This window comes from Amblyraja radiata, chromosome 11 (assembly GCF_010909765.2).
Source record: "Amblyraja radiata isolate CabotCenter1 chromosome 11, sAmbRad1.1.pri, whole genome shotgun sequence".
Classification (NCBI taxonomy): Eukaryota; Metazoa; Chordata; class Chondrichthyes; order Rajiformes; family Rajidae; genus Amblyraja; species Amblyraja radiata.
The window spans coordinates 7,024,482-7,037,490 of record NC_045966.1 but is presented as its reverse complement, the minus strand read 5'-3'; the positions used below and the strand labels follow the sequence as shown (position 1 = coordinate 7,037,490).

Here is a 13,009-nt window from a genome sequence, read left to right as displayed (position 1 = left end):
AATATAAAATCAGAAGGAGAGGTGTGGGTGGAAGGGGACATAGGGGAGTGGGGGGGGGGGGGGTGGGGGGGGATGAGTCACAGGGATGGGAGACGAGTGTATGAAGAAGGGGAAAGGAGCAGAGTAACAGAGGATGGGAGTTAGACTGTAGACAATAGGTGCAGGAGTAGGCCATTCAGCCCCTCGAGCCAGCACCGCCATTCAAAATGATCATGGCTGATCATCCCCAATCAGTACCCCGTTCCTGCCTTCTCCCCATATCCCCTGACTCCGCTATCTTTAAGAGCCCTATCTAGCTCTCTCTTGAAAGCATCCAGAGAACCGGCCTCCACCGCCCTCTGAGGCAGAGAATTCCACAGACTCAAAACTCTCTGTGAGAAAAAGTGGTTCCTCGTCTCCGTTCTAAATGGCTTACCCCTTATTCTTAAACTGTGGCCCCCTGGTTCTGGACTCCCCCAACATCGGGAACATGTTTCCTGCCTCTAGCGTGTCCGAACCCTTAATAATCTTATATGTTTCAATAAGATCCCCTATCAGATAGTGAGAGAAATGGGTGCAGAGATGCACACAGGGGAAGAGAAGGGGGGATTTTTCTTCCAAGATGGCGCCTGAACCCATGCGACTATTTGCGTGCCGGTCACAGAAGGAGATCTACAAACATTGTACATATTACAATCGCTCCACACACTTTGGTTAAATCTCTCTCCGTACACTGTGAATGGCTCGATTGTAATCATGTTTTGCCTTTCCGCTGACTGGTTAGCACGCAACAAAAGCTTTTCACACCGTACCTCGGTGCAGGTGACAATAAACTAAACTGAAACTCAAACTGAATAAGGGCTACTACTCAAAACTGGAGAATTCAAAGTTCTTATTGTTGGGTTGTAAGCGACCCAAGCAGATCGTGTATTTCTTCCACAGATGCTACCTTACCTACTGAGTTCTTCCATCAATTTGTGTTTTGTTCAAGATTCCAACATCAGCAGTTCCTGGCGTCCACCATTCTTAGTGATTTAGATTTAGTCATTTGCACTGGATTTTGATATGCTTATCTGTCCTGTTTACATACACACAATGTTTTCAATCGGTGAGAGGAAAGATTTTATAGGAACCTGAGGGGCACCTTCTTCCACACAGAGGGCGGTGAGAAAATGCTCCAGGTATAAGCTGCCAGAGGAGGTAGTTGAAGCAGGTACTATAGCAACATTTTTAAAAAAAACATTTGAACAGGTAGACACAAATGCTGGAGAAACTCAGCGGGTGAGGCAGCATCTATGGAGCGAAGGAAATAGGCAACGTTTCGGGCCGAAACCCTTCTTCAGACTGATGTGAGGGTTGGGGGGGGGAAGAAGAAAGGAAGAGGTGGAGCCAGTGGGCTGAGGGAGAGCTGAGAAGGGGAGGAGAAAGTAAGGACTACCTGAAATTAGAGAAGTCAATGTTCATACCGCTGGGGTGCAAACTGCCCAAGCGAAATATGAGGTGCTGCTCCTCCAATTTACGGTGGTCCTCACTCTGGCCATGGAAGAGACCCAGGACGGAAAGGTCGGATTCAGAATGGGAGGGGGAGTTGAAGTGCTGAGCCACCGGGAGATCAGGTTGGTTATTACGATCCAGCATCTGCAGTTCTTTCTTAAACATTTGAACAGGTACCTGGATAGGAAAGGTTTAGCGGGATATGGGCCAAACGCAGGCATGTGGGACTAGTGTAGATGGGGCATCCTGGTCCGCATGGGCAAGTTGGGCTGAAGGGCCTGTTTCTTTGCCGTACGACAATGAATCAATAATCTGGGACAGTTCCTGTAACAGAGATGTTTCTTCCACTGTATTGCGAAGCAAACTCTAAAGACAATCAGCAGCTTGGGCTAAAAAAACTATTAAAAATAAACCTTTTCTATGCAATTATTACAATCATTTCATAATGGAGAACGTTAAATATAGTCCATGTGTTTATAACATCAGAATATTTTCAGTGGATGATTAAATTATGATGTCAAGAGAGCAGTGTGTCCATTCACTTAAAACAAAAAGCCAGACTTACATTGTCAATTCTTCATTGAAGTCCAAAAGCCTTGAAGTTTCTTGTCTTCAGATTATATTTTAGTTCAGGTAGATATGCCAACTCTACAAAGATGAATCTGTGTAAAGAGAAGGTAATACAGGGTACTTACTCATATTTGCTCTAAATATAGCCCGAGAGTATCTATTCAATCAACCACTTTCTGATGCATATCTAACACACTCTCCACAGGTGATCTTCCGCTATCTCCATCTTAATCTAAGGCAAACAATTATTCTATATAACCGTCAAAATCTCTTGCTTCCCTTTCCGCTGACTCAAAGTCGTCTTGTTGAGTTTCACTGTCCGTAACTCGTTTTCACCTAACTCACCGCTAACAATTGCCTGTTTCTTTTATCATCGTTACATTTGCATATCTTTCATTCATAGAAACATAGAAACATAGAAAATAGGTGCAGGAGTAGGCCATTTGGCCCATCGAGCCTGCACCGCCATTCAATATGATCATGGCTGATCATCCAACTCGGTATCCCATCCCTGCCTTCTCTCCATACCCCCTGGTCCCTTTAGCCACAAGGGCCACATCTAACTCCTTCTTAAATATAGCCAATGAACTGGCCTCAACTACCTTCTGTGGCAGAGAATTCCAGAGATTCACCACTCTCTGTGTAAAAAATGATTTTTTCATCTCGGTCCTAAAAGACTTCCCTCTTATCCTTAAACTGTGACCCCTAGTTCTGGACTTGCCCAACATCAGGAACAATCTTCCTGCATCTAGCCTGTCCATCCTTTTAAGAATGTTGTAAGTTTCTATAAGATCCCCGTCACCGTTTATATCTCTCGTTTCCCTTTCCCCTGACTCTCAGTCTGAAGAAGGGTCTCGACCCAAAACGTCACCCATTCCTTCTCCCCAGCGATGCTGCCTGTCCTGCTGAGTTACTCCAGCATTCTGTGCCTATCTATAGAACAGTGCAGCACAGGAACAGGCCCTTTGGCCCACAAAGTCTATGCCGAACTTAATGCGCGTTAAGCAAATCTCTGCCTGCATTTGATCCATATCCCTCCATGTGAATAGAACTTTCCAAAAGCCTCTTAAAGGCTAGTGGCAGCCTCCATCACCACCACCTCTGACAGCACGTTCCAGGCACCCATCACCCTCGGAGTCAAAAACTGCTCCACACCTCTCCTTTAATCTTTGTCCCTCTCAACTTAAACCTACGCCCTCTGGTTTACTATTGAAAATATGCTGATCATTTAGCGGTTACTTCAAGAACAGTACTGTGGTGGGTTTGGTATAATTCTGGCTGGTTGCTCTTTCCCTGCGATCGTTCGTTCGCTCGTGTGACAGACAACGTTCTGCCAACGCTTTGCCGCTGCCAGCGCCACATCAGTGCCTCTGCGGAGATCATCCATACTGAGTGCCTCTCCCGCTGCAAGTCAGTAGTTGGGCCGTTGTCTGTACCTCTCCACAGTTACACTTGTCAGAGATCGAGAGGCCTCAATTCTTCAGGTTGAGTCCGCAACGTCCCACTCCAGTGTGGAGGCTGTTTAGGGCTTTCCAGGTAGTATAAGGCAGGTGGTGTCCTGGTGCCGTATGTTGTTTGGTTTTGGTGCCAGGCATGGTTGGCTCTAGTTCCATGAAGCTGTTCCGACTCTTCAGGTGTTTCTTGGCATGTTGGTGATTGTGCAAGGGGTGATGAGGGTTCTGTGTCCACATTGAAGCGTTCTACAGCAGCTGCCCGATCACATCTTCGAGATGGTTCATCGATGCCAGCCAGCTCGTACAGATGTTCAACCTTTGTCGGCTTCAGGCAACGAACAAAGAGAAATTTGCAGTTGTACCCATGCCGTTGATGTTCCAAACCAGGCCATAGAGTGAGAGGCTGAGCCGTCAGAACTTTGTAAATTCCAGGAGCAGAATTAGTCCAGAATGTCCATGGGAACCAAAGTGGCAAACAACAGTGGAACACACGGCCGTTTACAGACCAATTACCCTACAAACCCACACATCCTTGGGATACAGGAGGCAACCTGAGCACCCGGAGAAAATGCACATGGCCACAGAGAGAACTTGCAAACTCCACACAAGCAGCACCAGAGATCAGGATCGAACCTGGGTCTCCAGTGCTGTGAGGCAGTGGCTCGGAGGGAGCGGTGCTGAAATATTACTTGGTGACCAGCGATCCCCGCACACAAACACTAGCCTATACACACCAGGGAACAATTTACAGTTTTTAACTGAAGCCAATTAACCTACAAACCTGTATGTCTTTGGAACGTGGTAGGAAACCAGAGCACCCGGAGAAAACCCACACGGTCACGGAGAGAATGTACAAACTCCACACAGCCAGCACCCAGAGTGAGAATTGACACCAGGTCTCTGGCGCTGTAAGGCAGCAACTCTACCGCTGCGCATTTGTGCTTTCCTGAATAAAACAAGACATGCTAAACGCAAGAGAATTAGAAGAAAAAAAAAACATTTTCATTACTTTAATGAAAAAAACACACAAATCATATATTTTAAGAATACACAAGCTGCATTCATAATGGGTGACAGGAATGTCAATGTGAATATGCAAATTGAATTGATTAGAAAATTAACTTTCTCTACATCCGAAAAATAAATTCCATTATGAAGCCCAGATTACATTTATTATGCTGAAAGAGTAAATATGTTAATGAGGGATCTCAATTAAAACTAAAATGCATGTGAAGATAGCGATGATTACAAAATTCAGAAACACTGCAAATGCCCGTGGTGGCAAGAAAAATAAAAGTTATTTCCTATTCACCCTCCAATCCCCCATTGCCGTCAGGACCAACCATAGAATGATTTTAACAAGAGTTGGTGGGAAAAAAACCCAGCAGAATAATGCCCCTGTCCCACTTAGGAAACCTGAACGGAAACATCTGGAGACTTTGCGCCCCACCCAAGGTTTCCGTGCGGTTCCCGGAGGTTGCAGGTGGTTGCCGGAGGTTGCAGGTAGTGGAAGCAGGTAGGGAGACTGACAAAGACCTCCGGGAACCTCCGGGAACCGCACGGAAACCTTAGGTGGGGCGCAAAGTCTCCAGAGGTTTCCCAAGTGGGACAGGGGCATAACTATAGAATAACAGTAGAATTAGGGTGGCCCAGCAGTAGAGTTGCTGCCATACAGTGCCAGAGACCCGGGTTCGATCCCGACTACAGGTTCCTGTCTGCAATGAGTTTGTACGTTCTCTCTGTGACCACGTGGGTTTTCTCCGGGTGCTCCAGTTTCCTCCCACACTCCAAAGACGTGCGGAGTTGTAGGGTAATTGGCTTTGTTAAGATTGTAAATTGTCCGATTAGGCCGATTAGGCCGATTAGGAAAGGGGGAGATGCAACGAGACCTGGGTGTCATGGTACACCAGTCATTAAAAGTAGGCATGCAGGTGCAGCAGGCAGTGAAGAAAGCGAATGGTATGTTAGCATTCATAGCAAAAGGATTTGAGTATAGGAGCAGGGAGGTTCTACTGCAGTTGTACAGGGTCTTGGTGAGACCACACCTGGAGTATTGCGTACAGTTTTGGTCTCCTAATCTGAGGAAAGACATTCTTGCCATAGAGGGAGTGCAGAGAAGGTTCACCAGACTGATTCCTGGGATGTCAGGACTTTCATATGAAGAAAGACTGGATAGACTCGGTTTGTACTCGCTAGAATTTAGAAGATTGAGGGGGGATCTTATAGAAACGTACAAAATTCTTAAGGGGTTGGACAGGCTAGATGCAGGAAGATTGTTCCCGATGTTGGGGAAGTCCAGAACAAGGGGTCACAGTTTAAGGATAAAGGGGAAATCTTTTAGGACCGAGATGAGGAAAACTTTTTTCACACAGAGAGTGGTGAATCTGTGGAATTCTCTCCCGCAGAAGGTAGTTGAGGCCAGTTCATTGGCTATATTTAAGAGGGAGTTAGATGTGGCCCTTGTGGCTAAAGGGATCAGGGGGTATGGAGAGAAGGCAGGTACAGGATACTGAGTTGGATGATCAGCCATGATCATATTGAATGGCGGTGCAGGCTCGAAGGGCCGAATGGCCTACTCCTGCACCTATTTTCTATGTTTCTATGTTTCTATGTCCCTAGTGTGTGTAGGATAGTGTTAGTGTGCGGGGATCGCTGGTCTGCAGGAACTCGGTGGGCAGAAAGGCCTGCTTCCGTGCTTTATCTTAAAACTAATTCAAGTATTTCCATCAAAGACTGCACCGTGGCACAGTGCCGTGGTGGCGGAGTTGCTGCCCGACAGTGCCACAGAGCAGCAGTTCGATCCCGGCTACGGGTGCCGCATGTACGGAGTTTGTACGTTCTCCGTGACTACGTGCGTTTTCTCCGGGTGCTCCAGTTTCCTTCCACACTCCAAAGTCGGTCAGGTTTGTAGGTTAATTGGCTTCTGTCAAATTGTAAATTGTTCCTTGTTTCTTCAGGAACGACTATCCACCTGGGCCCCATATCTGAGGAAGGATGTGCTGGCCCTGGAGAGAGTCCAGAGGAGGTTTACCAGAATGATATCAGGAATGAGTGGGTTAACCTATGATGAGCATTTGACGGCACTGGGCCTGTACTCGCTGGAGTTTAGAAGGATTGAAACTTACCGAATAGTGAAAGGCCTGGATAGAGTGGATGTTTCCACCAGTGGGAGAGTCCAGGACGCTCCTTTTGGAAGGAGATGAGGAATTTATTTTAATCAGAGGGTGGTGAATCTGTGGAATTCTTTGCCACAGTCGGCTGTGGAGGCTGTCAATTGATATTTTTAAGGCAGAGATAGATAGATTCTTGATTAGTACGGGTGTCAGGTGTTATGGGGAGAAGGCAGGAGAATGGGGTTAGGAGGGAGAGATAGATCAGCCATGATTAAATGGCGGAGTCAACTTGATGGGCCGAATGGCCTAATTCTGCTCCTATCACTATGACCTTGGTGACCCTCGGACTATCCTTGTTGTCCAAAGACCCTCGGACTTTGCTGGCTTTACCTTGCACTAAATGTTATTCCCTTATCATGTATCTATACATCGTCAATGGCTCGATTGTGGTAATCGTGTATTGTCTATCCACTGACTGGTTAGCATGCAACAAAAGCTTTTCACTGTACCTCAGTACACGTGACAATAAACTAAACAGTGTATCTCTAAAGTCTAAAATACAGAGTTTGATTCATTTAGCGTCAGGAATCCCACCAGCCATTTATTTTTCACAAAAGCAATGGGAACATTTATTCCAGCCATATTTTTGAAATCGATAATAAATCTCTACTTGGAGACAAGACCAAGAAGAGCCCCTTGAAACCGAACAGCTGAAATTCCAGTTCTTGCCATTATACCCTGGGGATTCATAAGTTCATAAGTGATTGGAGCAGAATAAGGCCATTCGGCCCATCGAGTTTACTCCTTTCAATCATGGTTGATTTTAAAGCAGAGATAGATAGATTCTTGATTAGTACGGGTGACAGGGGTTATTGGGGAGAAGGCTGGAGAATGGGGCAAGGAGGGAGAGATAGATCAGCCATGATTGAATGATGGACATGAAAGGCTGAATGGCCTAATTTTTCTCCTATCATTTATGGCCTTATGATCTATCTTTCCTTCCTCACCCCTTTCTCCTGCCTTTTCCCCATAACTCCTGACACCCTACTAAGTTGTTCTTATGAAATGCAATAACATGTTGATAAGCAAGAAACTCCCTGTGGCTATCAAACTCCTCCCCCTTCTGTCATGGCATGGCCTGACCCCTTTTGGCCCGTCCCGTCTACTCCGCCATTCAATCATGGCTGATCTATCTCTCCCTCCTATCCCCATTCTCCTGCCTTCTCCCCATAACGCTGACATCTGTATTAATCAATAATTTATCTATCTCTGCTTTAAAAATATCAACTGACTTGGCCTCCACAACCTTCTGTGGCAAAGAACTTCACAGCTTCACCACCCCCGAGTTCTGAGCCGTGCTTTCTTTCGTAGATGAAAATAAGTCGGATCGCAAACAACAGTTCACTCAATATTATTGACAGCTGTACATCTATCTAGCTTTAACTGTTTAAAGAGGTGTCACAACACCGTACAGGCATTAAGCAACAAAATAATCACTGGTTCTGAGCAGTCTAGATGTCTTGGGTGCAGTCATAAAGCACATGGTTTTCTGCACTACATTTGTACACCAGTAGGTTTTTTTTAAATCATGCCAGATTTATCGTCAGATGTCCTGGAACAGAACAATGACATTCTTGGTGGGTGTGTGGAACGAGCTGCCATATCGATTTGCCAACTTATGGCAAAGTCAACTTATAAAAACCAATTTGTTACCCAGGAACGACGTGTACTCTCTGGAGCCAGATTGTTCATTTTATATGTCCGTACCTTGTTAGTCTTCCCAAACTATACTTGCCAAGATTAAATTTGATCTGCCATTGCTCTGCGTGCCTTAGAAATTAATTAATTTTCTCGTGACCAGAGGACATAGGTTCAAGGTGAAGGGGAAAAGATTTAATAGGAATCTGAGGGGTAACTTTTTCACACAAAGGGCGGTGGATGTATGGAACAAGCTGCCAGAGGAGGTAGTTGAGGCAGGGACTATCCCAACTTTTAAGAAGCAGTTAGACAGGTACATGGATAGGGCAGGTTTGGAGGGATATGGGCCAAACGCGGGCAGGTGGGACTAGTGTAGCTTGGACATGTTGGCCGGTGTGGGCAAGTTGGGCCGAAGAGCCTGTTTCAACACTGTATCACTCTATGACTATAACAGTGTTTAAAAGACACTTGGACATGGATAGGAAAGGTTTAGAGGGATTTGGGCCAAATGCAGGCAAAGGGGATAGCTTAGATGGGGCACTTGGTCAGCATGGAGGAGTTGGGCCGAAGGGCCTACTTCCAGGCTGTACTCTAGGCATCCATCTACAGTTTGCCACGGTTCTGCTCCAATTCTGCATAGATTCATTACAAACAATATCAGGCCATTACTTAATAGCACAGGGAATGATACATTAAGTGAGTAGGAGGAATTGCAGCAGCAGGTTTATACCGAAGATAGACACAAAATGCTGGAGTAACTCAACGGGCCAGGCAGCATCTCTGGAGAGAAGGAATGGGTGATGTTTTGGCATGAGACCCTTCATCAGGCAGAGAGTCAGGGGGAGAGGAAGACCATGAGGGAGAGTATGGCAAGTATTAGATAAGTATTAGAAATAATGGTAAGGTGTGAAAACAACAGATCAAAGCAGACAATGCTTTAGGTCATGGTTCATTGTTGGCTGAGGGGAATGTGACATTGAGGCGTACAATCAGTAAAATTAATCAGGAGGACAGTGAAACTAGTCGGAGAACGAGGGTGGGGGTGGGACGGAGAGAGGGGGAAAGCAAGGGTTACTTGAAACTAGGGAAGTCAATATTCAAAGGTACACAAGAATGCTGGAGAAACTCAGCGGGTGCAGCAGCATCTAGGAGCGAAGGAAATAGGCAACGTTTCGGGCCAAAACCCTTCTTCAGACTGATGGGAGGGGGGGGGGGGGGGGTGGGGAGAAGAAAGGAAAAAGGACGAGGAGCCCGAGGGCTGAGGGAGAGATAGGAAGGGGAGGAGACAGCAAGGACTAACAAAATTGTGAGAATTCAATGTTCATGCCACCAGGATGCAGACTCCCCAAGCGGAATATGAGGTGATGTTCCTCCAATTTCCGGTGGTGCTCACTCTGGCCATGGAGGAGGCCCTGGACAGAGAGGTCGGATACGGAATGGGAGGGGTAGGGGGAAGTGCTGAGCCACCGGGTGGTCAGGTTGGTTAATGCAGACAATATTCATACTGGAGTAGTAACCTGCCCATGGGAAATGAGGTTCTGCTCCTCCAGTTTGCTGTCCCAATACATGAAATGACCTTGAATTCAAAACACGTCACAAAATAGTTCAAATGAAGCAACATTTTCCACACTTGGAATACATGTTTAATTGTTACAAGGTTAATCGGTTCAGCCTTTAACGGCAATTGCTCCTTCACAGCATGCCAGTTTCTACAAAATCGCATCTTGCCGAATTAATCATCTTCCTGCATGACTGATACTGCTCAACATTAGCAAGTTAACCCAAGATCGGAGGCATTCAAAACAGCAGTGAGAGTGGAGTCACGCGCTGGTGTCGATAACATTGTGAACAGCCACAGGTAACTGATTTATATTTCCAAAAATATACTTACCTTAAAATTTGCAATTTACGGCACAGGCCAGTTATTTATCACCATTCACGGTTCGTAGCTATTTATTTTACAATATTTACACGATGCCAACACACCAGACAGTGCTATAGACATCAAGTGCGTAGGAAGGAACTGCAGATGTTGGTTTGTACCGAAGATAGACGCAATGCGCCGGAGTTACTCAGCGGGTCAGGCAGCCTCTCTGGAGAACAAAGGCGTGTGATGTTTTGGTATGGAACCGTTCTTCAGAGTCTGAATAAGGGCCCAGGGTCTGAAGAAGGGTTCGGACCTGATACGTCACCCATCCTTGTTCTCCTGACCCGCTGAGTTACACCAGCAATGTGTGTCTATCTACAGACATCAATGGCTATAGTGCCAATGAGTGGACACTGTGATGCTGCAATTAAATATCTGCCCATGGCACAGTGGTAGAGAACTGCTGCCTTACAGCGCCAGAGATCCGGGTTCAATCGGGTGCTGTACAGAGTTTGCACGTTCTCCCTGTGACCACGTGGGTTTTCTCTGGGAGCTCCGGTTTCCCACCACATTGCAAAGACGTGCAGATTTGCAGGTTATTTGGCTTCTGTAAATTGTCCCTAGTGTGTAGGATAGGTCTAGTGTGCGGGTGATCGTTGGTTAGACTGAAGAAGGGTCTTGACCTGAAAGACCCATCCATATTCACCCGAGGGGCTGCCTGACCCGCTGAGTTACTGCAGCGCTGTGTCAATCCTTGGAATCAACCCGCATCTGCAGTTCTTTATTTCTATATTATCTACAATTATAATGATTGGACTACCTTCTTTGCAAAGCAGAGAAATAGCAAAGGACAATAAGGTAATTAACCTTGGAGTTCCAAATGGATTGTATATGCTGTTTGGCCTAATTGCACTTGCAGTGTTATTAATAAATGTGCAATACAATACAATACAAATCATTCACATGTATCCTGGTGCACAGGGAGCTGTGAGTGACATCCAATATTGTTGTTCAATATTTCAAATGGCATCTAGTGACGTCCTAGAGTGATACAGTGTTGAAACAGGCCCTTTGGTCTAACTTGCCCACACTGGCCAACATGTCCCAGCTACACTAGTCCCACCTGCTTGCACTTGGTCCGTATCATCAAAGACCCACACCATCCTGGCCACACACTCATCTCCCTGCTACCTTCAGGTAGAAGGTACAGGAGCCTGAAGACTGCAACAACCAGGTTCAGGAATAGCTACTTCCCCACAGCCATCAGGCTATTAAACCTGGCTCGGACAAAACTCTGATTATTAATAACCACTTTCTGCTATTTGCACTTTATCAGTTTATTTATTCATGTGTGTATATATTTATATCATGGTATATGGACACATTTATCTGTTTTGTAGTAAATGCCTACTATTTTCTGGGTGCTTAAGCAAAGCAAGAATTTCATTGTCCTAATACAGGGACACATGACAATAAACTCACTTGACTTGACTTGACTATCTCTCCAAACCTGTCCTATCCATGTACATGTCCAACTGTTTCTTAAATGTTGGGATAGTCCCGGTTTCAACTACCTCCTCTGGCAGCTTGTTCCTCATTCATCCACCACCTTTTGTGTGAAAAAGTTACCCCGCAGATTCCTATTAAATCTTTTCCCCTTCACCTTGAACCTATGTCCTCTGGTCCTCGATTCCCCTACTCTGATACAGTGTTGAAACAGGCCCTTTGGTCCAACTTGCCCACACCGGCCAACATGTCCCATCTACACTGGTCCCACCTGCATGCGTTTGGTCCATATCCCTAGAAACCCTTCCTAGCCATGTACCTGTACTTTCAACAGATATATTTAATCTCTAATATTTCACAAATCAATTCAAATAGCAGAATTTCATGGAGTTGACACCATGACAAGATAATCTCTGACTCAAGCATACTCAGTCCATTATCTGTCCCCACACTGTATCTCATGTAGGTTAACCTATGATGAGCGTTTGTCGGCACTGGGCCTGTACTCACTGGAGTTTAGAAGAATGAGGGGGGAACCTCACTGAAACATACAGAATAGTGAAATGTGAAGAGGATGTTTCCATTAGTGGCAGAGTCTAGGACTAGAGGCCATAGCCTCTGAATTAAAGGACGTTCTTTTAGGGAGGAGATGAGGGGAAATTTCTTTAGCCAGAGGGTGGTGAATCTGTGGAATTCTTTGCCACAGAAGGCTGTGGGGGCCAAGTCAGTGGATATTTTAAAGGCAGAGATGGATAGACTATTGATTAGGACGGCTGTCAGAGGGTATGGAGAGAAGGCAGTAGAATTGGATTAGGAGGGAGATATATATCAGCCGTGATTGAATGGTGGAGTAGGCTTGATGGGCCGAATGGCCTAATTCTACTCCTATTCCGTATGATCTCTCTTGATGTAGATCTGGAAGACAGCATTGAGCTAGTGGAACGCATTGAGCTTGTGACAATATAAACTACTTCCACAGGAGAGGTGACTTTGCTGGAGGGGGTCCTAGAATGAGGATTGTATCATCCGCAAGATTGTTCAGAAAGATTCTGTCATGCTCCAGTATTTCATGCAGGAAATATTTTAATAACCCAGAGTTAATAAAATCATATTTATTCAAAGTACTATGAGTACATCACATTACACTGCTTGCCCAAGTCCATGTTCAGCTAACTGTATCACATTACACATCACACATCTACCTTGAATGCATTCCAATCTATCCACCAACCCCCTGAACTCAATGTCACCCTTGTACAATGTCACGCCTCACCCCAGCAATCAAACCGTTTCCACGCGCAACATTTGTCAGCCAAATGCTAGATATT

The 13,009-nt window shown here is 45.6% G+C and overlaps 1 protein-coding gene across 2 annotated transcripts in view; it reads right to left on the bottom strand.

The window, feature by feature from the left end:
- Positions 1–13,009, bottom strand: part of LOC116978242 (probable phospholipid-transporting ATPase VB) — a 197,776-nt gene that overhangs the window by 124,859 nt on the left and 59,908 nt on the right. Inside the window, exon 2 of one of the 2 annotated variants that reach the window (XM_033029240.1) lies at positions 2,039–2,135. The gene's annotated coding sequence lies outside the window, so the exon portion shown is untranslated. Of the gene's footprint in view, positions 1–2,038; positions 2,337–13,009 lie in introns of those variants that run through there. The other variant, XM_033029241.1, reaches the window with a different exon arrangement.